This window comes from Diabrotica undecimpunctata, chromosome 5 (genome assembly GCF_040954645.1).
Source record: "Diabrotica undecimpunctata isolate CICGRU chromosome 5, icDiaUnde3, whole genome shotgun sequence".
NCBI lineage: Eukaryota > Metazoa > Arthropoda > Insecta > Coleoptera > Chrysomelidae > Diabrotica > Diabrotica undecimpunctata.
Window position 1 is genome coordinate 25,527,108 of NC_092807.1, and position 5,036 is coordinate 25,532,143.

At 36.9% G+C, this 5,036-nt stretch overlaps 1 pseudogene; it reads right to left on the bottom strand.

Moving 5' to 3' along the window:
• Positions 1–468: 468 nt before the first annotated feature.
• Positions 469–3,873, bottom strand: LOC140442123 (UPF0046 protein T07D4.2-like; annotated as a pseudogene).
• Positions 3,874–5,036: the final 1,163 nt, after the last annotated feature.

Genomic DNA, 5,036 nt, shown 5'->3' on the forward strand with positions numbered 1-5,036 from the left:
CACCCTGGGCGTTCAAAAACGAACTAATCACTTTTAATATAACAATGTTCCACGGAAGCATAATGAAATTAAACACCAGTTGTAAGAAATTGCCCAAACACATAAATTCAAATCCCCACGGAAACGCCCCGCAATATACGCCTATCTTATAAATTATCTTAAAATAATAGATATCAAACTTTGTATGTTTGGTACTTGTATACATTGTAAGCCACTTTGAAAATGAATATAAGTTTTATAATGCTACAAACTGAGTAACGAATAATGAATGGATTAAATGCTCTAACACTTAATAAAACAAATGACATTTATTGATTACAATTTTCTTATTATTGTGAGCCTGAAATAATTGTTAGTTGTACGAAAGCGTTACGTATGGTAATTAATTAGATGTGTTATTTTAGTTAAAACCATTTATTCAATTATATTAATCACTCAATTTACAAAACTTTTATTCCTCCAATATGATCAAGCTAATCTAAAATTAAAACCTTCTTTTACGAATCCTTCCTGAAGTAGCATATCGAAAACAACTGGCAAATTTCTCGGTGCATAATAAATATCACAAGTAAAAGCATTAATATAAATTATTTTTCCGTTAGAGATCCCCCATAAGTTTTATGAATACGACCAAATACATGATATATACTTAGGCTTGACTCTTTGTTGCACTGCAACTAATAGCTACACACATCCAGCTCTTATTTCCAAACACACTAAATCGCCATGGCCTAATGGAGGAGTGTGTGTTAATTAAAATACCAGTATCGTTCGGTATAGCGTCCCATTTGAAACACCTTATTGAACTCTTTCTAAATTAAATGTCCAATTACCAAGTTTAGGTTGCCAAGGTGTGCCATAGATCATGATTCCATACAACTCGATGCAGCTATTCTCTAAATAGGTACAATTGGTCAGGTACTGGCTAATGTTTGGAGTATTCACAGCCTCAATAATATCGTCATTTGTATTTCCATAGTGCTTCACGTCTTTTACACCCGAGGTACTATGTCTCTTCCCCTTTTGTCAAAATTCTGTTAAAATATGTTTTTAAATTTCTGATTGAAACTAAGTTCATGATTGCCTGCTATAATTATTACTATTTTGTGCTTATGAGGTAATATTTTCGTATGTAATGTCTAAATGTATATATATATATATATATATATATATATATATATATATATATATATATAATATCGTATCGAATCATATGCGTCCACTGCTGGACATAGGTCTCCCCTCCCTCAGCTCATTCCATCTGTCTCGATCTTGTGCGGCTTGCATCCAGTTATTGCTAAAACGCTTCAGGTCGTCAATCCATGTAATTGGTGGGCGTCCTGTGGTCCGTATTGCTTTTTGCCTTAGTCTCCACTCTAAAATACGTTTTCTTCATCGCTTATCTACACAAAAAGGTTAAAGAAATTTGGAATATATACAAGAAACACCACGAGACAATCCTGAAAAATGATCAAGGCGACTACGTACATACCCAGGAAGAACTAGCTAAAATCTGGACAGATTATGCTTCGTCCCTCTTTGCAGACAACAGACCGAATCTGCCAACTACTAACCTATCTACAGAAACTTTGTCCGGTCCTCCGATTATTCGCGCCGAGGTGGAGTACGCTATAAAAATAGCAAAACTGGGCAAGGCCCCTGGACCGGATGGCATTACTACGGAAGCCCTAAAACTGTTGGATGATGACAACATCGACACTCTGGTAACAATCTTCAATGCCATATATGACACCGGCCATATTCCAACGGATTGGCTTTGTTCAACCTTCATAATGATCCCTAAATCACAAAGAGCGACAAGGTGCAAGGACCATAGACTGATTAGCTTGATGAGTCCTACTCATGTAGATACTCCACACAAGAATGTTCAGAAAACTAGAAGAGCTGCGCGGCGAGACACAATTTGGTTTCAAGAAGGGACTCGGGACGCGCGAAGCATCATTCTGCTTGAATACCCTGGTACAAAACTGTATGGACCAACGAAAAGATATAGTCATCACATTCCTCGACTACGAAAAAGCTTTTGACACCGTAAAACACGATGAAATAATAAAAATGCTACACAATGCTGATATTGATGAGAAAGATATAAGAGTTATCCAGAATCTCTATTGGAATCAAAAGGCACGTGTGAGGCTGAACAAATCAACAAACACAGAGGAATTCGAAATTTTACGAGGGGTGCGACAGGGGTGTATTTTGTCTCCTATGCTGTTCAACCTCTATGTGGAGAATGTTTTTGCAGAGGCACTTGAAGGCACTGATTGTGGTATAAAGGTCAACGGGTACCCGATAAATAACATTCGTTACGCTGACGACACCGCAATAATCACAGATAACGAACATGATATGCAGTTGATACTAAATAAAATAAACACCACAGGAAAAATATATGGCCTGAAGATAAATGCTGGAAAAACAAAATGCATGACAATAAGAAAGGGCGCATTTTTCAGAGTACAACTGCACGTAGATAATGCTCCAATCGAGCAAGTGAAAACATTCAAATACTTGGGAATGATGGTGAATGACCAATGGGATCCTCAACAAGAAATAAAATGCCGTACCGAACAAGCAAGACAAGCTTTTCTTAAATTTAAACCGCTACTTTGTAACCGCAATCTTTCCTTCAATCTTCGTTACAGAATGGTTAAGTGCTATGTATGGTCCATATTGTTATACGGCATGGAGACATGGACGTTGAAAATATCTTCCATTAACAAGTTGGAAGCCTTCGAAATGTCGACCTTGCGAAGAATGTTCCGCATACCATGGACAGATAGGGTGAGAAACGAGGAAGTCCTAAGAAGAGCAAATACTGAGAGAGAATTGCTCAGCTTGATCAAGGCACAAAAGATTGGATACCTGGGCCATATCCTGAGAGGGGAAAAATACGCAATCCCTCGACTAATTATCCAAGGAAAGATTGAGGGCAAGAGAGGAGTAGGTCGCAAACAAATGTCGTGGCTGCGAAATATAAAGAACTGGACAGGCGTAACTAACACTGGCGAACTTTTGCATGCCGCAAAAGACAGACGTCTGACCTTAAGATAATTCGCCAACGCACTATAGGTGCACGGCACCATAAGAAGAAGATCAAACATTTTACGTTTTATATTAAATTAAAGTCATAATCAAAATATTTTATTTACAAACCAAATTAAAAAGTTAAACTAAACTTTTATTTAGTCATGACATTTAACTTTTTGTCAAAGTAACTATTTGATATGTCCACCATTTTCTTCATTGCATTTATCAATATATATATATATATATATATATATATATATATATATATATATATATATATATATATATATATATCGGTATTTAGGCGCCGCTCCCTTCGGGTGGAGATCTATGAAGGAGTATCATCGAGACGCAAGCCCTTATCTCTTGCCGTACTGCTCCACCATAGGCCGATCAGACACCAGCATATTCTTGTCTAAGCCACAGATTCGTTTTAGAATTTTAAACTTCTGCGTTAGCCTTTTTTATTTTTCTGTACACCGAGCCGGGGCTTATACCCACATCCACTTAACCATTCGACAGTGAAGCGAATGAGAAATGCCTGCCTGGCCAGCTTGGCTATCTGATCGACTGCATTTATCAATACGTTTCATAAAAGATCGTCTCATTTTAAATAGCGTCATTGGTTTAAAAGAAACTGCTGCAGTATTTATTTCTTTCCAAAGTTGGTTGCAAATGTTTATGGGATTCTTGTAGATACGTTGTTTCAATGCGCCTTATACGCCAAAATACAAGCGGATTAAATTCTGAGCTACATACTGGCCAAGGAAAATGACTACCAAGACCAATCAACTGCCCTCGTATAATGTGGTGGTGCACCATCTTGCATAGACAACATAGCTTGCCTTAAATTTAATGGCAATTCTGCCAAGAAATCAATAAAATCGTCTTGTAAAAATGTGAATAGTTCCCATCATTCAAATTAAGTCAAGAATTTATAAAGCCAGTGTAGGACCAATAATGACATATGCCTCAGAAATAAGACCCGACACATGCATAACGCAAAGCTACTGGAAACGGCGGAGATGAGAGTACTGAGAAGAATTAAAGCAAATATGCTCAGAGATCGAAATATAAGTAAAGACATTAGTACAATGTATAAATGAATGGACACAAAATAGAACAAAAAAAAGGAATAACCACATAAACAGAATGGAGGAGACAACTATCGTCATAATGGCAAGAGATAAGTCACCAATCGGCAGAAGTATTGGACGACCGCGCAAAAGATGGAGTGACAAGGTTCCTCTCCTCCTGATCAGTCTCTCAGCCTGATGGTGGTGACACCATTAGGCCTTTACAGTTTTTTGACGATTTCCCTCCATCCTTCCCTATTCTGGGCTAGTTGTTCAGCTTCATGTAACCCTTGGTTAATCAATATTTTTGTTTAATATACCCAACGGCTTGGAGATCTTCCCCTAGTTCTCTTTCCTACAACTCTACCATCGACTATCAGTTTTTCCATCGTACCTGTTCTTCTAGAAATGTGTCCAAAATACTGCAAATATCTCTGTTGTATTTGTTTAAGCAATCTATTCTTTACTTTAAGTTGTTCTAATATCGATACGTTAGTGCGATGATCAATCCAGGATATTTTTAACATGTCACAACCTTCCATAGAGGTATTAATCGGCCAATGAACAAGCAGAATTGGTGATAAAGAGGAAGAAGAAGAAGAAAATTAAGGTCTTGAAATAAAATCGCTGTATTATTATTTTTAACTGGAGTCCTCCTCTGATGTTTTGTCACTAAAAATCAATAACTTTGGTTATTTCATTGATGACAATGGCAATATTAACACTAATCCTTTAACCAAGACGATTTATTTTGATACAAGCTAAACTAGTTTTCTGGGACAAGAAACACCTGAAATCTACGGAGAGCAGGGATTGATTTACTTTTTCTTAAAGGATTACCCTGAAGAGTTCCTACCCTTTATCCGCTAGAGATTTTAAAGGAGAATATTTTGAAGAAAAAAAAATCTA